This window comes from Littorina saxatilis, linkage group LG17 (genome assembly GCF_037325665.1).
Source record: "Littorina saxatilis isolate snail1 linkage group LG17, US_GU_Lsax_2.0, whole genome shotgun sequence".
NCBI classification, from domain to species: Eukaryota; Metazoa; Mollusca; class Gastropoda; order Littorinimorpha; family Littorinidae; genus Littorina; species Littorina saxatilis.
Genome location: NC_090261.1, coordinates 3,905,858 through 3,927,336, shown reverse-complemented (window position 1 = coordinate 3,927,336; position 21,479 = coordinate 3,905,858). Strand labels below are relative to the sequence as shown.

At 41.6% G+C, this 21,479-nt stretch overlaps 1 long non-coding RNA gene across 1 annotated transcript in view; it reads right to left on the bottom strand.

Annotated features, from left to right (window-relative positions):
* Positions 1 to 1,189: 1,189 nt before the first annotated feature.
* Positions 1,190 to 21,479, bottom strand: part of LOC138952117 (uncharacterized) — a 132,115-nt gene continuing 111,825 nt past the window's right edge. The window contains exon 2 of the long non-coding RNA XR_011451304.1: positions 1,190 to 1,412. This is a non-coding gene — a long non-coding RNA (uncharacterized lncRNA). The remainder of the gene's footprint in view (positions 1,413 to 21,479) is intronic.

The following is a 21,479-nucleotide window of genomic DNA, read 5'->3' as shown; positions in this document are numbered from 1 at the left end:
TCAAAAGTTAGACACAGTCAATTGGTTTTGCTCTGAGTGAACAGTGCAGCTGGCCTCAATTAGCTGACACATCTCTGGCCACAGCCCCAAATAGTACATGGCTGGGGGGAGGGGGGGGGGGGGTTGAGTAGCTGGCTAAACTCAGTGGGGTGTCTGGTGTCACTACATGGTCATGTCGGCAGGAAGAGCATCGAAAGAAATAGAGGTGTACTCTTCCACACAATTTCCAAGCATCATTTGTCAAGGCTTGGGGTAGGCAGTGAGGGAGAGTGGGAGCAATGTGTGTGTACAGTGTATTTCCAACTGAAGAGTGAAAAGTCACTGCCACATGATCGGCATGCCAGACAAGAAGAAAATAAATTACATGATTATAACATGTAGTTCTATCTGCTGCTTTTTATTCCAACTGGTTTTTAAGCTTATTCTTGCAAAGCATCTGCATACTTGCCTCTGTGCTGTGTTTGTGTGGCTGCTTTCCGGTATGTCAGTGCATTGTGAGTGTGTTCACTGCCTTGAGGATTTATTTTATCTCTTCTTTTCAACACCATTCATACAAATCATTTTTTACAGAACGTTTAAAGAAATATTAGGAGTTTGTTCTTATTGTTAAGTACTAGTAGCTACAAGAAGTGGTTAGCATAGACTCAATCCTGTTGTTTATGTGTCTCTGTGTGAGTGTATGGGGGAGGGGGTGGTGTGGTCACCCCTCCCGTGACCGGCCACCTGCAATGTACAGTTTTGCTATGGCCCAAGGGTGTCCGTTCATGAGAGGGACTGCTGTACTAATAGTAGCTATGCCAAACAGCCTCTGAAAAATGGTTGGTCACTTTGAATACAAATACAAGCTAAACCATTTGGTGAACTTGTATGTCATCTGCATGTTTTTTTGTACAGGAAACATAGAATTAGAAGAACATAACAGTGTAGTTGATTTGTATATGTACATCACTAATCCGCCAAGAAAATCTGAGTTTTACATGAAAATCATGTACTGCGCGACGCCATGGTCTGTAGCACCTATTTCGAGCAAAACGCGGATTGGGTACACTCTTTACTATCGCTCCGACGTACAAACTAGACGTCCAAAAATCCCCCTCGCGGGTTAGGGGGAAGAATTTACCCGATGCTCCCCAGCATGTCGTAAAAGGCGACTAACGGATTCTGTTTCTCCTTTTACCCTTGTTAAGTGTTTCTTGTATAGAATATAGTCAATTTTTGTAAAGATTTTAGTCAAGCAGTATGTAAGAAATGTTAAGTCCTTTGTACTGGAAACTTGCATTCTCCCAGTAAGGTAATATATTGTACTACGTTGCAAGCCCCTGGAGCAAATTTTTGATTAGTGCTTTTGTGAACAAGAAACAATTGACAAGTGGCTCTATCCCATCTCCCCCCTTTCCCTGTCGCGATATAACCTTCGTGGTTGAAAACGACGTTAAACACCAAATAAAGAAAGAAAGAAACGTCCAAAAATAACAAGATATTTTGAGTCAAAAGTTGTGGGTTTTTTTAAGTAAAATGTAAATTTGTTCACTTTATGTTGTCGGATCTTACAAACACTCAGATAGATGTCTGCCTCACAGTTTTGTATGTGCTATAATAAAGATGTATTATCTGTTTTCCCAAAGCGACCGTCTCGAAAATGTCACTGAGTTGACCTGCAATGAAATCCAAGATGGCGGCCAACACACGTGTTGTTCGTAGTTCGAATCAAACACGGAATGCAATGCATTTTGAAGGCAACTGGCATTTGTTCAATAGGATAAACTTTCTTTTGCAGAATAATTGTCCCAGGAAAAGGTTTATGGAGAAAATTGCCGGAAAATGTTGAGGAAGCGAAACATTGAGCCTTGTGGCATCAAATGAACATCATATACGCGGTTCTTATACTTTCTTCTGTTCTGCAAAGGCACATTGGATTGGATTGGATTGGATTGAATAAGATTTACAGTCCAGTGAGGTTACCCTCATGGAAATTCGGGCTGCTTTCTCCCCGGGGAAAGCGAGCTGCCATACATACGGCGTTACCCATATTTTTTTTTTCCTGCATGCGTGTATTCATGTTTCCTGAGACTTAATGCTGTGTGAGATGGAATTTTTTTTACTTTATTCCAAGTCCCACGGGTATTTGATGGACATTTTTATCTATGCCTATACAATTTTGCCAGGAAAGACCCTTTTGTCAATCGTGGGATCTTTAACGTGCACACCCCAATGTAGTGTACACGAAGGGACCTCGGTTTTTCGTCTCATCCGAAAGACTAGCACTTGAACCCACCACCTAGGTTAGGAAAGGGAGGACATACAAGTTCAGTCAAAGTTGGAAATATATCTTGCCTTTAACGGTGGTGAGGTAGTGTGAAATATAAGAACAAAGGGAATTTGAAGCGATCACCAAGTAAACCTGACTTCACTCTGTAATGAGATTGCCAGGCGGAGAGACTGACCACTGTGAGATATTTTTAGACTATACTTCCTCGAGAGTAAAAATTGAGTAGAATACATTTAGGAAGATTGAGATTCAGATCACCTAATAAAAAGACATAGCCAAAATTGCTCTGGAATGCCCCTTTAACCTTCACCGGATCACGTGTTGGACAACACGGTCCATTTGATGTGGGTCGTGTACGACCCATACTTCCCAAAGAAGGATTCAACGTTAAAAGTATGGGCTGTACATGACCCACGCCATCCGAATAGGGATAAACGTTTTGTCGCCTCTTTGCAGAGTATGGGTCGTACACAACCCACGCCATCCAAATAAGGATAAACAACGTAAAATTCCTTACATCTTCTTCTTCTTCTGCATTCGTGGGCTGCAAATTCCTTACATAATTCCATATGGGTCGTCCACAACCCACATCATCCGGACGGTGTAGTTCAAATTATGTCATCGTTTATTTGTTTGTTTACAAAGATGATCTTTCAAAAGTTTGGCAATGGGAAGGTCGTATGGTGATTAGAGATTACTTGAAGTCTCAATTAAAAACTCTAAATAGTTTCAGAGATAAACAATTTTGTGATGACCGGCACGGTTGGCCTAGTGGTAAGGCGTCCGCCCCGTGATCGGGAGGTCGTGGGTTCGAACCCCGGCCGGGTCATACCTAAGACTTTAAAATTGGCAATCTAGTGGCTGCTCCGCCTGGCGTCTGGCATTATGGGGTTAGTGCTAGGACTGGTTGGTCCGGTGTCGGAATAATGTGACTGGGCGAGACATGAAGCCTATGCTGCGACTTCTGTCTTGTGTGTGGCGCACGTTAAATGTCAAAGCAGCACCGCCCTGATATGGCCCTTCGTGGTCGGCTGCGCGTTAAGCAAACAAACAACAAAATTTGTGAGGCTCTGGGTCATCCCCGACTCACGAAGCACGGTGAAGGTTAAGGAATCTTGGCCAAGAAACTTTGACTTTTTTAAATAACTCATTTACCTGCCCATCCACTAAATAATTCCCTTCCTGATCAAGCAAGATATATTTTATCATTTACATAGTTCACATAATTATCATGGAGCATTGGCAAACCGAAGACTGAAAAAGCATTGACGTGTGTAGTTTTTGCTGTACACTCAGGGTATTGCGACTTCACAAGCCAAAGATTAGGATGTTAGGTAATGTGATAGCAATGAATAGACAGTTTTTCTGAAATTGTTTTTTTTAATGCTCATATGAACCACTTGACTCTGAGTGAAGTTGTCGTCTCGCCGACTGCACAAGGGCTTGAAAAATCATAGAAACTGATGAAATGGTGCTTTTCAAACTTTTTTGCTCCAACCTTTGGTTTAAACAAGGTTTATTCCGTTGCACATGGTACAGTAGTAAAACAAGAAATAATAGGGACACGAACTCATGTCAACGCTTATATTACAGGCCATATACAGGAATGGTGGATAATACAAATTGGATGTGGGACAGAAAAAATTCTCCTTTGTAACAGTCCGTGACAGAAAGGGCTGTAGTGTTTTTGGTGATACTCTGCAGCTTTAACTTCAAAACCCAGTTACCTGTAAATTTGAGTGGGAGGCGAGATGCACGGGATCTCACCTGGTTTAGGGGAATAGCTAGTTCTCTTTTTTAAAACAATTTAGAACGTTATTGTGAGTTTAGGAACAGGTAGGTTATTTTCCCCGTGGTTTTTACACCATGTTATTCACAATTTTGTACATCGTAGCGGGAGCTGTACAGTTTAATTCTTTTTATGTGAACGTGGCAGTCCACACCAGTATTTCGTCGTAGACGGACGTCTTGTTACAGAGTTCATAAGCCGTTGGACATGTTACATTTTGAATAAGACTACAATAGTCTTTGTATTGTGGTTGATAGTTCTTTATCTGTGGTAGGCTTTGATTCGATCTGTTTATTTTATTTGTGTTGACTTGTTCTTGTCAGTGCGTTGTATAGTATTGCTCGCCATTTTGTTAGAGCTACGTTGTGAATTTGTTTATTGTGAAAATGTGGTTATAAAAAAAATGGATAACATATGGATCGGTTTTTTTCCGTAATTTGATCGAGACCGGATGTAAGAAAGTCGTCGGGACCCACTTTTTGTCTTTCATACATCCGGTCTTTACTAAATCCGGTTAACCGGATGTATGAAAATATTGTGGATTGACTTTCATACATCCGGCCACGCGTCTGTTACTTGGTAAAAGTAGGGTTTTTTTCATATCATTTTTGTATTTATTTGTTTTTTTATGTTTAAATGTTTTGATGCATATCCTTGTTAGAAGAAAAGGTTTGTGAATAACAAGTGGAAAAGTACATGTACTTACGTACACTGACACAGTCAGGACAACCGATAGAAAGAGCAACTGTTTGTGTAAGGAACTGTTCTGCTTTGCATAAGACCGTGCACTCTCCGCCCCCCCCCCCCCCCCGCTGTGTGTGTGTGTGTGTGCGCGTACGTGCGTGCGCTCGCGCGCACGTGTGTGTGTGTGTGTGTGTTTGTGTGTGGCTCAACTGTATTGTGTGTGTTCCCTCCACAACCCTTTTGCGCTTTTGACAATGTTTTTGGTCGTGGAAGCTTTGTAATGACCGTTGGCGTAGCAAATAACATTTTCTGAGTTCTCTCTCTCTCTCTCTCTCTCTCTCTCTCTCTCTCTCACGCGCGCGCACTGAATACAAAAAAGTGAGTTAAACTTAAAACCAGTTTAACGGATTAAAACAACAACAACAACATAGAAAACAAGTCGTGTAATGCGAAATTACTACATTTAGTCAAGCTGTGGAACTCACAGAATGAAACTGAACGTAGTCCGCCGCTAGTGCAAAAGGCAGTGAAAGTGACGAACCTGGTTGGCGCGGCAGCGGTTGCGCTGTGCTTCATAGCACGCTTTACTGTACCTCTCTTCGTTTTAACTTTCTGAGCGTGTTTTTGATCCAAACATATCGTATCTATATGTTTTTGGAATCAGGAACCAACAAGGAATAAGATGAAATAGTTTTTAAATCGATTTCGGAAATTTAATTTTGATCATAATTTTTATATTTTTAATTTTCAGAGATTGTTTTTAATCCAAATATAACATATGTATATGTTTTTGGAATCAGAAAATGACGAAGAATAAGATGAAATTGTTTTTGGATCGTTTGATAAAAAAATAATTTTAATTACAAGTTTCCGATTTTTAATGACCAAACTCACTCATTAGTTTTTAAGCCACCAAGCTGAAATGCAATACCAAACCCCGGCCTTCGTCGAAGATTGCTTTGCCAAAATTTCAATCAATTTAATTGAAAAATGAGGGTGTGACAGTGCCGCCTCAACTTTTACAAAAAGCCGGATATGACGTCATCAAAGGTATTTATCGAAAAAAAGAAAAAAACGTCCGGGGATATCATACCCAGGAACTCTCATGTCAAATTTCATAAAGATCGGCCCAGTAGTTTAGTCTGAATCGCTCTACACACACACACACAGACACACACACAGACACACACACACACACACACACATACACCATGACCCTCGTCTCGATTCCCCCCTCTATGTTAAAACATTTAGTCAAAACTTGACTAAATGTAAAAACTGAGTCACACCCACGACCAATGCCTCTGGTTTTAATTGTACAAAAAAATGCCTTCCTGGGCTATTATGGCTCTTCAGTCATGACAAATTTATAACAGGCTAAAATGACTGAATAGACAAACAAAACAGATTATTAATGGAGTTAAACATAAAATCAGTTTAATGGATAAAATCAACAACAACAACAACAAGAACATAAAAACAACAACAAGAACATAAAAACAACAACATAAAATACAACAAAATAAAATACAACAACATAAAATACAACAACATAAACAGGTAACAACTGATTCACATCCATGACCAATGTCTCTGGTTATAAATGTAACACAAATGCCTTCTGGGATTTTATGGGTCTTGGTGACGAATTTGTAACAGGTTAAAAAAAAATGATTGAATGGAGAAACAAATTAAACAGAACAACTCGTTGACAGCTATAGAATCTGGATAAAAATCAGTTGGTGGGGAAGTTTTCAGGGCATCCTCATTTGGTAACCTGGGTCTACTTTCGTTTTCTTACAACCGGTCTTGCAACAACGCATTTGTGCTGCTCGGGACCAGAGATTTGCTTTTATACAACCGGACTTTTATACATCCGATTTTCATACAACCGGAAAATTCTAAGTAATAACAAAGAGTAGCTTCTGCCGGGACCCTGCCTACCCCTTTCATACATCCAGACTTTCATACATCCGGTGTTTTATACATCCGGTCTATACTGTATTGTGATTGTAATGTTATTGTAAACGGAGGTAAGGCTAGTTTATATAAGCATATGTATGAAACTAATGAACGTTGAGTTTCTTTCCAGGCTTTGTTTGTCCTTTCCCTGTGCAATCGGCTGTCCTGCCTGGGAGCTGGACGACTGGTTGTCTCAGCTTTTGGATGCCGGGGGGGGGGGGGGGGGGGGGGGGGGGGGAGAGGTATCCAGCATATGGCGTCTTCCTGTCACCAGCTTCAGGTTTCGTCATTGTAGCGGAGCTGTTTCTGGGAGAAGGTGTGTGTATCGCCTTGAGGGTATGTGGCGTGGCTTGTCTAGTCGTCGTTGGACGATCATCAAACTTATTGGTCTACGCGTCGTAGGACATTCATGGACTATTTCTTCTTTCATCACAGAGACGACGTTCCACGCTAAAAATCAAAATTGCGTCGGATAAATGGATTCGTCGCCCGACTGCTGGGAGCGAAGGACTTTGCCCAACCAGGCAGGAGGGCTGCTGTGCATCGCACACACACACAGACACACACACACACATTGTCATTGGCTTAGGTCTACTACAGTTTTTGCGATCGTCTTATTCCAATTCTGATTTTTGTATACTTCTTTGACTTGCCTATATGAATCACAAATCCGAGTGATTTTTTTGTGCAGATTATATTATCAGGTTTACATTCCAACCAAAGATAATTTGATATTTTATCAAAACATTTTCAAGTGAGCAACATTCAACGACTTTCATGGACCAAATTAAACCACATTTAATTCAATATCGATAAACATTTGGACATATTGCTGCTATACGAAAAATAGGTTCAAAATAAAGCAGATAATAAATGAACAGAAGAACTACTGTACTTCTAAATACGTAATCATTAATCCACGACATCTAAATAAATGTCTCACCCCTCTCCCCGAACTAATCTTTATGACAAGCATACACATTTCTGTCAGCAGTGTCTTGAAAGTTATCAGAAAAACCATACGTACGAGTGGCTTTATAAACACGCTTGCGAACTTTCTACAAATTAATGGTGCTGAATTAAATTAGATGCCAGGCATGAAAACTGAAAAAAAAAAAAATACTGAAAAAAAAATTCGAAGGCGCGTAGCGCCAAGTTTTGCAGGCGCATAGCGCCAAGTTTCGCAGGCGCAAAGCGCCAAGACTTCTAGGGGGGTCCGGGGGCCCCCGGAAATTTTTTTTTTCAAGGGTGCAATTTGGTGCAATCTGGGGCTATCTGAGCCTTAAAATTGGATTCAAACATGGCCCCAAAACTATTTTACTATAACTATGACTAGGAAAATAAAAAAAAAAAAAAGGAAAAATACGGAAAATAAAAAAAAATACGGTTTATTTTTTTAAAAAATACGGAAAATACGGAAAATACGGAGAATTTTCATGCCTGGATGCTATTGCTGATTACTATATTTTAATCTCTTATTACATAATGTCTGGTAAATGTTTGTGATATTGTTTTTAATCTTATCTCCTGTCTAACTCTCTCTCTCTCTCTCTCTCTCTCTCTCTCTCTCTCTCTCTCTCTCTTTGTCAGAACCTACCATCTTGCAATGCAAAACTAAAGGTTTTAAGCAATTTTGTCTCATCATTATTGTTGAGTTTGTGAATGCAAAACCTTCTGTGCACAAGTAAACAGCCCATAACTAAGGATCAATTCCTCATATTTGCACATTTTTGTTCCTACCAACAACAACAAAATTACAAGAAGCCTCCCCAGTACAATAGATGTCTATGGAAGGCAGAATTTTACAGACTATAACACACATTTTTTTAAACTTTTTTTCTTCTCAAATCTGCAAAACTGACAGCGACGATTATTATTTATGAAGGTGAGTACTTATAAGTAAACATGATTGTACAGTAAAAGATTGGCTCTTCAACTTTGATGTTTTGTTTAGTGATTTTATAAAACAATGTTATTGGGACTGTGGTAAAAAAAAAATAAAAGAACCATCTGTCATCACCTTTTAATATGCAATTATTTGAATGAAAGTGATGTGTTTGTGAGAAAGGGCAAACAAGTCTGTGACGTGTTGTTTTATCCTGTGCGAGTGTAAGATTACAAACAGTATTTGACATCCATGTTTAAATTGAGATTACATACACACAGAAGGGACATAAAACAATAAAGAAGAGGATATTAAAGCATTAGAAGTAGACGAATGGTGACATGATAACGATTAAGTTGTTTGTCAATGATATTAAAGCACCACAATCTAACACACACACACACATAACGTTGCAGCAAAAAACGTATCAAATGGCTTATTGCACGGTCATTGTAAGTGTCAAAATTCGTCAAACAATTTGCTAATGTTGCTTACCTCTACTTGCTACGTTTTGAGTCTCCAACAGCCGATATTGCAAATTATCAGCATTAGCAACCATCAGCTTCAGCAAATAATCTGACTAGAAAAATCATCTGTCTCAGCAAATAACTCACATGCCTCAACCCATGATCTGCTTAAACAAACAATATGCCTCAGAAAATAATCTTCCATGCCAGGCAAACAGGCTGCATCAACAAAGAAAGGGAAAACATCATCCGAAGATGCATGAAGTCATAAAAAATAATAATAATGGTGATTTCTATAGCGCTTTCGAACACACAAAGCGCTTTACAACAGCAATAACAACATCATTACCAGAATGACGCCATTGACGGAATAGAACACAATCATAAACACTTTACAACAACAAGAAGAGCAAACGCTCGATCGAGTCACTTTCGCAGTTCTGAATATTATGAGGCATCAGATGGACAGGAAGAAATTGCTATTCACAACACAATGAGTCACGTTCACATAAAATTTGAGCCCGGTCACTTTTATAGTTTCCGAGAAAAGCCCAACGTTAAGTTGTGTGTTGCCGAACAGAAAAGGCTAGTTATCTCCCTTGTTTTTCTGATAACGTTCGTAAAAGGCTACAGATGTAAATACTTTGATGTAAAGAATAATCCTACAAAGTTTCAATCACATCCGATGAACTTTGTCAAAGATATAAAATGTCTAATTTTTCCTTTGACGCTGACCTGTGACCTTGAAAAAGGTCAAAGGTCAACGAAACCATCGTTAAAGTGTAGAGGTCATTGGAGGTCACGACTAAACAAAATATGAGCCCGATCGCTTTGATAGTTTCCGAGAAAAGTTTGTCAAAGATATAAAATGTCTAATTTTTCCTTTGACGCTGACCTGTGACCTTGAAAAAGGTCAAAGGTCAACGAAACCATCGTTAAAGTGTAGAGGTCATTGGAGGTCACGACTAAACAAAATATGAGCCCGATCGCTTTGATAGTTTCCGAGAAAAGTCCAACGTTAAGGTGGTGTCTACGGACGGCCGGCCGGACGGCCGGACGGCCGGCCGGACAGACTAACACTGACCGATTACATAGAGTCACTTTTTCTCAAGTGACTCAAAAACCAAAAACAAAACATAAATGTTACAAAAATCCAGAGGCTCTTACAGGAACGAACTCTCAGTATACACAACAATTATGATGCACACACACACACACACACACACACACACCCACACATGTCCACACACACGCACACACACACACACACACTGACACACACACAGTAAACATTGTTCATCCGAAAGTGCACATTCACAGGGTCGCGACAACTACATCATCATAGAATGCTTCTCTGAAGAGGTGAGTCTTGAGATTTGCTTTGAAAGAAGGCAGAGATGGACTGAGACGTAGAGACAAAGGGAGTTTGTTCCAGATATGATCAGCTGCGACTGAAAGACAGCGGCCACCATGATCGTCCCTCTGATTCTTAGGAGCTTTGACAAATTTATTTTGGGAGGCAGAGCGGACAACCCTTTCAGGATTGTTTTTCTGCACGAGATCGGACAGGTACAGTCACCCGTACAAGCTGAAGGGTATTTCCCTGGATAGCCTCGTCCATGGGGCTACAGGGGTGACCGAACACATCAACAACAAAGACGTCCTGTATGAATAGAGACATGATATGCATTAGGATGGGCTTCAACTTGTCAAATGAATGAGTCAGGGCGGATAGGCTGGTGTCAGACATGCTTGACATTTGGTGAAATAGTGACCGTTGGTAGCTGTTTGTTTTTCTGTTTTCTTTGTTGTCATAGTGGGTACAAATAAGTTATAGGAGGGAGGGAATTAAAAGAAATGGAATTGACGGGCGCAGTGGCGTAGTGGTAAGACATCGGCTTACTAATCGGAAGGTCGGGATTTCGATTCCCGGTCGATGCAGCCAGGTGGGTCACATTTGGTCAGATGGGGATTTTTCCGATCTTCCAGGTCAACGTCATGTCACAGACCTGCTAGTGGCTAGCCCCCCTTCGTGTGTACACACAAGCACAAGACCAAGTGCGCACGGTATGAAAAGATCCTGTAATCCATGTCAGAGTTCGGTGGGTTATAGAAACACGAAAATACGGCTTGCTTCCTCCGAAAGCGGCGCCAGTATGCGGCTGCATGAATGGTGGAGCAAAAACGGTCATACACGTAAAAATCCACTCGTGCTAAAAGTGACATGAGTGAACGTGGGAGTTTCAGTACATGAACGATCGAAGAAGAAGAAAAAGAAAGAAATGGAATTGATGTTGTTGTTTTGTTTAATTGACTTATCTTTTGTATTGACTCTAAACGGCGCTGACCGACCGAACCTCCTCCTCTATTATTGAGAAAATCAGAAGAAGATAAATTAATGATTGCATGCCGCTGTTACCTATGCAATTATGGATTAAAGCTGCCAAGAGCAACACATAGACAGTTACACGTGAATTTCTTTTGCCAAGAGCAACACTAATATCGAGAATTACACATGAATTTCCTTGTGGTTGCTCTCGTCCACAATGACTCGAGCTAAAATCCATTTTTACGGGACAACCATATCAATAAACTTGCTATAGAAAGAAATACTTTCACGAATTCGAACCTCGACTACACACCATACACGCAAATCATCTAACCTACAAGCGACTGATGAGCAGTCGAGTGAAAACCGGGCTGTATAGGAAAGTGAGTGTCACTGTTAGGCGCGTTTGATCGATCTGCGCGATCGCGCGATCGCGCTGCGCGTTTGGTGGATCGATCAAACGCGCACACATCGATCGATGTGTGCGCGTTTGATCGATACAAAGAATACAAGAATCGTTAAAACGCGCAGCTCTTATATAATTGCGTATTTGGACGATCCGTCTCACAAATCACCATACTACGCACACACACGTATGCTGGCAATGACCGGAAGTTATGACCGGAAGTAGGCCTAGCTATAAGTGTCTAAACAACAATCTGTAGGACATTTAAAAAAAGAAGAAAAAAATAGAATTATATTGTACCAAACACTTAGACATGTACTACCTCAAAGACATCACATCACAGGTATATATGCGTCGAGGTTGCACCTGATCATCCATTTCACATGTATTAGCTCATTGAGTGTTTAATTGTCCTGTAATAGCAAATGATTTAAAAGTTCAGCTGTTTTCATGAGATGTCAGAGGGATGGACAGAGATGAGGAAGGAGGGATTGGGGGGAGAGACTAAGAGAGAGAGAGAGAGAGAGAGAGAGAGAGAGAGAGAGAGAAAGTGTGTGTGAGAGAGACAGAGAGAGAGAGAGAGAGAGCCTGAGAGTCAGCGACTAAGAGAGAGAGAGAGAGAGAGAGAGAGAGAGAGAGAGAGACTAAGAGTCTGGAGAGAGAGAGAGAAGAGAGAGCGATAGAGAGAGAGATAGGAGAGAGAGCCTAGAGAGAAGAGAGAGAGAGAGAGAGAGAGAGAGACTGAGAGTCTGGAGAGAGAGACAGAGAGAGAGAGAGAGACTGAGAGACTAAGAGAGAGAGGGAGACTGAGAGAGAGAGAGAGAGAGAGAGAGAGAGAGAGAGAGAGAGAGAGAGAGAGAGAGACTGTTTGAAAGATTGAGAGGCTTGACAACAAACAAATCAAAAACGTTGTTGGGGTATATTTCGGAACATTCCTGTATTTGAAACTTTTCACTTCCGGCGTGCGATATATGTGTGTGGTAGGGACTTACTTTGTGACAGATCGTCCAAATGCGCAAGTATAAGAGCTGCGCATTTTAACGATTCTTGTATTCTTTGTAGCCTATTCTTTGCATCGATCAAATGCGCACACATCGATCGATGTGTGCGCGTTTGATTGATCCACCAAACGCGCAGCGCGATCGCGCGATCGCGCAGATCGATCAAACGCGCCTAACATCACCACTGAAAGAGGGCAACCAAGTCAGTCAGGTATAATGGTCACTGACGTTTAAGGCGTCCGCCTCGAAAGTAAGTGCCGGGGTTCGACCCCGGCCGAGTCTGAATACCAAGGACTTTAAAAGTGGTAATCGTACAACTGTCCCGTCGTGGTGCCTGGCTTTATGGGAAAACAGTGTTAGGGCTGAGTTGGCTCGGTGCCGCCTAGTGAAGTTACTGTGACCGGGTGGGGATACTGACTGAAGTATGTCTGTGTTGCTACCCCTATCCTAAAGTGTGGCGCACTTTAACTGACTGTCACTTATTAAATGTAGCCCCGTCATACCTATACGGCCCGCTGACTCTCACCCCCAGGCTTAAATGCAATTAACTGGTTTGCAGCGGTTGCCATCCGGTAACTACGCCGGGTTGCCACATAATAATTACCTTTGCAATACTGCCGGAGCGGGGCGGTCTGAATGCTATTGCAATGGCTGTGCTCGACCAGAGTCAGATAAATAATTTATCGTCAACGAGGCAACCAAAGGACCAAGAAGAAGATCATCCCTTGACCACCTTGATCTCCAAGCCTGAGGACCTATGGCAAAGACTCAACGTAAGCCAGTAAGTTGCATATGTGCATGCCGACTCAAAAACTGATTGACATAATTGGTAGTTGAAGACAACCCGGAACGATACGTGGCCCCGCGCTCATGCTGTTGTATTTCGTTCGTTCGGGTTTTTTTTCTTCTTATTTTTGTGTGTTTGTGTTATCATTCACACGGTCAGTTGTATTAAGGAGGCCACGAAAACGATCAGTCCTGCATCACGGCCGGTCAGTGATTACTGACTGCGTCGCAGACACATAACTTGACTTAACTACGCGCGGATACCCAGCGTGCACGAATAAATGAAGAAGAATAAATTATGATCATGAATGAATTACACGTAGAGCCGGCACACGTAATACAACTTCAATGTTGATGGATAACTGGTGGTCACAGTGAATACGGTAAACGGACTGTGTGGGAAGCGGTGTCCAGCAGTGATACCGGTGTCACGCCGGAACTGAAAACTCTGCTGAACAATCCACTGATCTCATTGCGTATGCACCAATCTTGGACTTAAACAACGCGACCCTTTGACCGAACGAACTATGGGTTAGGGTTAGGGTTAGGGTTAGGCCCGTAAGGGTTAGGGTTAGGGTTAGGCGGTTAGGTTGTTCACGACCTGATAAATCTCCCCGATGTCAAGAAGTTAACGCATTGACCACATTGAGAGGGACTGTTCAGGCAGTCAGTTTTTGTTCGTGACCGGCACCATAGTTTTCGGTGTAACTTTGTGAAGAGTAATTTTTCAATGTACATGCGTGTGTGACACGCGAATGCGTTTGTGTGCGCTCAGAACTTGATTGACGGTTCCGGTAAGATCTGGCACCCTACTGAATTAGTATAAATATCCTTTAGTATTATAATAAAATCAAGTTGTTAGGTTATTATAGTTTTTAATCGATGCTGATGTGCAACATTTTATTCTGCATGTCAGTCACTGGCCGCATACGTCTACTATTGTCACACCATGCAATACACAAGTTACACGCGCTCCTATTGACAAAGTGAAACGCGCTCTTGACTTCTGAACGAGCTCTTCCTCAGTAGCATCACAGACGCGCTCTTATTGACAGGCGCGCATATATGTATATATAGTGTGGACAATTATACACGAGCGCTTATTGTTTACATAGCCTATTGTGATATATGCATGGCCACTATGATCATCGAATCACCGACCACTCAACACTGACTTGTTTCTACCACCCGGACAACACAAACTCCGTTGAGAAGGATTATCATAACACAAGTTATCTAAGCTTCAAGCAGGCTACTCCAGTCGACACCGACTACATATTAATAGTGGAAGGTCCCGCTTGGGGGATTACACACCGTGCGACCGTGATGCGATCAATTACTCATTAGGGGAGGGAGGGGTAGGGTGGGACATGGGGCAGGGTGGAACAGGCTCATTTTAGTGATGATGCGATGCTTTATCCGGGACTTTTGTTTTCCCGCCAAGCTGTGATTTCCCAGACCAGTGTCTGGCGCCAAACGGTCCTGCAGACAGTCGTGTTTGGTTTTGATGAGGCAGAAAATATTATCCAGATTCCAACCGTAAGTACATTTTTAGCTCTTTAATAGGCGCAAGCTTTGTATCATTTGTTTTGACTTTACAAGAATGAAACTTGACACCTGCAGAGAGAAATTATTCAGGCATATTATGCTGCCGGATGCTACTTTCAATACTCTGTGTTTTCTTGACAATTTTAGATTTAATTGCACTGATCCACTGAGGGGCAGGGTGGGACGGGGCAGCCGGGTGGAACAGTCCAAGCCTGCCCCTTCAGTGTTCCACCCTGCCCCTTGGGTGTCCCACCCTACCCCTGGGGTGTTTCACCCTGCCCCTCTCTGTAAATTTCTCCCAGTCTATAAACAATGAATAATATATTGTTTGTTTTACATGCATATCACTAATTTTATCAATATTTTTTTCAGTTGAAACTTTTATAGTTATTATTTTTCTTTTTTCTTTTTCGGTATTGTTCTTGTTTGTCTAAAATCACTATTTGCAAAGGATGTGAAATTGAAATACATAAATAAATCAATAGATAAATAAGTAAACAAATAAGTAAATGTTTCCTTTTATTTTCTTTCCACTTTCAGATGGTGAGAACATACAAAAGAAAGTCAGACCGGACAGAAAGATCTACTGAGAATGTCCAGCAACTCCACAAAGCAGTGATGGCTGTCAGAAAAGGCCAGTCTTTCCGACAAGTCGATGAAGAATTTGGAATTAAAAAATCCTCTTTGAGGCGAGCAGTGAGGAAAGATGGCGAAGGAAAGAAGCTGGCCTCATATAGTGAGATGTCCCAGTCAAGGCTGATTTTCACCATTGAAGAGGAAGTTGAGTTAGTTCAGTACTTACTGACCGCATCACGCATTGGATTTCCTTTGGACACTGCGACTGTAAAGTCATTAGCTTACACCCTAGCCATTCGAAATGGGAATCGTGTTCCAGACAACTGGGAGAAAAACAAACAAGCCGGAAAAGACTGGATGACAGCATTCAAGAGTCGCCATCGTCAGCTCAGCATCAGAACCCCTGAGGCGACCAGCATTGCAAGAGCAACTGCATTCAATAAGCACAATGTTGGTACCTTCTTTGAGAAATTGAGGCGGCTGTACCAAGAACACACCCTAACGCCTGAAAGAATCTACAATGTAGATAAAACGGCACCTCCCAGAGGCCTCAGAAAGTGGTTGCTGAGGCTGGTGTCAAGCAGGTCGCACAACTGGTCTCGCATGAGCGTGGAGAGACAGTTGCGATGCTGGGCATCATCAACGGCATCGGGAACTGCTGCCACCCTGCCTCGTGTTCCAAAGAAAGAACTTCAAGAACCATATGCTCTTCGGTGCACCACCAGGCACCCAAAGCTTTTGTAACCCAGGCGGGTGGATGACGCAGGAAATCTTCGTGCAGTGCCTCCACCATATTCAGAAACATCTTCGATGCACGGTGGAGAAAAAAGTCTTTGTCATTCTAGACAATCATGTATCCCACATCTCAGTGGAAGCAGTTGACAACTGCAGAGACAACGGCATTGTGCTGTTGAGTCTCCCTCCCCATTGTAGTCACAGGCTCCAACCGTTGGACAAGACCGTCTTTAGCCCGCTGAAGAGGCAGTATAACGCAGCGATAACCTCATGGATGTACAACAACCATGGAAAACGTCAGACAATCCACGACGTCGCAGGAATCCTTGGCACTGCATATAACCGTGCCTTCACAATTCAGAACATCACCAGTGGTTTCAAGTCCACGGGCATCTGCCCACTGGATACCGAAGTCTTTTCAGAAACCGACTTCTACCAAAGCTACATCAGCGACAAACCCTGTCAACAATCAACCACTCCCATTGAAACTTCAACACAAGCCGCCCAAAACGCTGCTGTTGACGGTCCACCTGATCCAAGCGCTGCTGACTGTCCACCTGATCCAAGCGCATCTCGTTCCCCTGACTCTATTCTGATCTGCTCACCTGAAGTTATCAGGCCATTATATACCCAAAGGCTACCCAGCAGAGGAAGCGTACCGGTCAAGTGCTTGGCAGAAGCCGAGTGTTGCCAGACACACCACAAAAAGCAGAGATGGAAGCGAAGAAGAAAAAGGTGGCCAAGAAACCTCGAGCTGTGCCCAAGAAACCTCGAGCTGTGACCAAGAAAGCCAGAGCTTCAAAGAAGCGTTTGTTCAGTGAGGACAGGCGGTAGACTCTACAGGGATCTTATCACCAATCATCGGAAATCTTCAATGTCAATGAAGACTCACGAGGGCGTTGTTTTAGCTGGTACAAGGTTCTTAACTTCACACACAAATTCATATGTCCCACCCTGCCCCGTCATGTTCCACCCTGCCCCAAGCAATGTCCCATCCTGCCCCGTCATGTTCCACCCTGCCCCACATTTGTTTGCGTTTTTAACTGCGAATTCTCCTGAGTCGGTTAAATAAATCTATTTTTTGTTTTCTTTGTTTTGTGGCAAATTCAATAAAGTTTCTGATGACACCAGTTTTGTTTTTTTGTCATAAGTATTGAATGAGATATTCCAATAAAGGATTTTTTTTGTCCCACCCTACCCCTCCCTCCCCTACATGAATTATTTTGAAGGGTTGAAGTCATTCTTTTTCTATTCAGATTATGGCCATGGGCCGCAAGGAGACAATGAGGTCATCATAGTTTCAGTAGACCGATTGCACATGCATGTCACAACGTGACATTCTTTCAGTCAGTCATAATAAACACAATTCACTACGTCAGTGTTTCATCGTTCGAGCTTAAAACCACATCATTTGTTTTTAGATACATCTACAACAACAACAAACGCGGCATGCTGGGTATGTGTGTGTCTGGCTGTATAAAGAGCGGGTTTAGCATTTTACATGATCTCTTATTTGAAGAGAGTATCTTGATCATCATCTTCACTGCACGTATCGTTATACAGCCTTCCATATCGAATAAGAAGCAAAAACTTGGTGGAAATACGGTTGACTGTGTTCTAGGGTAAAAACTAAAAATCCAAAGAGTGTATTATTACTGAACTGAGGAAATGTGGATTGGATGTGGGTGAATGACCATCTCAGTGGCAGGGGAATGGGAGTGTGCATGTGTGTTTGGTGTGTGTGCTTTTAATTTTCCTTGTGTGTGTATATATATATATGTGAGTGGGCACAATTACGTGAAATTAGTTTACTTATATCCGTCCATGCATACAGTTTGTTACTATTTTGTTCTTGCCGCAATTATGATATTGTATATATGGGTCCTTCCACAAAGCTGTGTACCACAAGAGGGTTATGACTTTAGAGTAAGATTTCGGAATGTTTTTCTTGCTTCTCGAATGATATAAGGATATCAACAGACTGCAAATTGACCAAAGAGATAACGATAATAAAATCAAGAAGATCGCTATGTTGGTTAGTGTTTTATATGAAAGCAAACACAGAAAATGACGTCAAAATGGCGTTGTTTGTGTGACATTGCTTACATCTTGTTTTTAAGTATCCGTGTGGCTGCCAATAAAATGCGACCATGAACCCCCCGATATACATCTTCGTTGTCTTTTGTGCTATTGTTACATATGCACTTAGCTGTTTTCCTCTACATATGTTTACAGTGTGCATTTGGATCGTTAAGAAATAACGGTTGCCTACGTAACATTTGGTTTCTCAAACCAACCGCGAACTACGTGAACATGTCTATAACTTCTGTACGCACGAATATGCGACTGTGTGTATTATCAGGCACAACTGATGTGTAGTGAACGTGTTAAAATGTGCGCCGTGTCAATTTGATCCGATTTGAATGTGATTTTGCCTTTCGCGTGTCGCCACTAAGCTTCGTTTCTATTTGTTCTGGTTAAGCTGGATCGTTAAAAATGATATTTGTCACTTATCAACGCATCAAACTTGGTGTTTCTTTCGCATGTAATGTTCTTCAACATCGCTGAAAGGTTTTTCCATAAAAAAAAAAAATCCATTCATTTTTGGAACGCAGCAGACGTGGAGCGTTTTATGAGTCGTTTCCAACGAGGGACGAATGTTACGTAGGCAACCTTTTGCGACTCTTCGCTCTTAATGCAATTTTTTTTAAAGTTCGACATTTCAATGTTTTAATTTGTGATAGACGTGCTCGGTGTGTCTTTGTCAAGTCTTAGGCTATTCTTTATAGTCTAGTCCTGTTCAAGTTGTAAGAGTTTAGGTAAAAAACCGTTGAATTTTCATCAAAATTGGAACAAACTCGACTATATTTTCTTTCGAAAAACGATAAATCGAAGAAAATCAGATTAAATGCTGTTGCGAAATATAGAGAAAGAAATTCTGCGTTTGTGAAGCTGATTTCCTTGTTAGTGGGGAAACAAAAAAGAGCAGTTCCTTCAAACTGCCTGGTGATACTTAGCTTATATATCCAGAAAGACTTGACTGGGCGAACCAAGCAGTCAAATTTAGCATCGGATATCAAATTAATTTCACTACCTTACAGCATTTACCCTCCCCAACTCCTTAAAGAGCATTCTTTGTTAGAAAGTGTGCGATTGTTCTTGCCAATCACACTTAGATTTATGGTATAGGATGAATAATGTCTCTAACAGGACCACTAAGAACGGATTGAATTATCGATCAAACATAACAAGAAGGCGCAATTGGTCAACTAGCTCTAAAACAGTTGGCCCATGTTGTTTATAACCTTTGCCATGTAGCTTTGAAATTAGCAGTTCATTGTTTTGCGCATATACGCTGTGAAAACCCATACATTACATTGACTTTTTCGAAGCATGATCATAAAAATATGGTCGCAAAAATGAAGCGAATTAGCAGAAAAATAAAGTTTTTGAGGTAAAAATAATTGTGTCTGTTGGGTGGATAGTTTGTGTATTGTTCTGTTTCTGAGTTATTCCATGATTCAGATATAACACAATACAATACCAACGTGTTTAAGAGAGGAACACTGTGTGTCCGACGTATCTCGAAGACACAGCAAATCATTAATAATCAAAATCGTTTAGTGTCTTGATCTGCCTTGTGTTAAAAACAACGCACCTAAATCTAACCGAATTTCGAGTCGCATCAATGACGACGTCACCAAAACCAAAAGAATTCCATTCATAACACAGTCATTCACAAGCCGGTTGATGACGCCAAGTCACGGACCAATCGAATCGTCACAGCACATGCTGACGTCAAGTGCGACGCGGCGCGAAAATTTGCGATTTGTCGGCTGCTCCGTCATCCTGCTCAAGAGGAGAAACCGCAACAGTGTACATCTTGTTGCTACATGTTGACTCAATGTTATTTATTGACTCACAGTGTCACACGAATGGATTTGTTTGTTACTTCACACAGACGATGTTTGTTGGTTGACACAACCAAAAAATACGTTTTTGTTACCTATAACTAGTTCAATTTGTTTTTCCTGACTGCATTTTGTTCGGAATAAGCTCTAAATGTGAAGCAAATAAAACTTGTTACTATATACTATGGCTTTTTTTAATCTGTTTTGTGTGTTTGGATCCCATGTTACGTTAAACATCTGTGATGTTACACAACTTTCCGACCACCCCTCGTATCCAAAAAGATTAAACTTTAATCTTTTGTTTAGCATGGCAACGTGACATATGTGACCCTCCACCACGAAATGAGTCGCATGTCACCTTGCGCGGTTCTGCGCTAGGCTTAATATAAGTCCGGGGAGTGTCTGGTAACAGTGTGAGGGTCTCCTTAGTCACAGGCTTATAACTCAAACAGTTTTTGCTCTTTTCTAAAACGGTTTTCACCACTGGATAGAGCATAAAAAACTCTTTAGGAAAATGTAAAAATATGAAAATCATGCAAAGGTGACATGCGACTCATCCCGTGGTGGAGGGTCACACATTATGTCTATATCTTTTACATAAACCGTAAAAACAACCTATTCAGACACTTTCAAATTTCACGAAGCATGTCACGCTTTTGGTACACAGCTTTGTGGAAGGACCCATATACATTTGATGTACATGCGCGAAATGCATATTTAACTCTGTGAAGTTGCGCTTTACAAGCATTATTCAGTAATCCGAGGTTGTTTTTTTGTTTTCTTCAGTATGCAAACAAAAGCAAGCCGTAAGCAAACATTACAGGTAGCCTTCTACTATAGCGCATATGTGCCAGGATTATGGGATCATCATTCGAAACTTCCGACTTTGTGTAGCTGATCTTTCACCCTTCACACCAGGGGTGCGTTGCATAGGCAGAGCGCCACAGAACGTTTGCGAATGTTTTCTATGCAACGCATAGTTTTGTTGTGGCGCTCGCGAGCGTTAGCAAGCGCTCGGTACTATAGCGTAACAATTGCGAACGCTCGCCGAGAATGGTCTAGGAAACGGGGGTTTGCGGGGAGCATTCTGGAGCATTCTGTAACGTACCTGAGAGGTGGCACGCCAAAAAC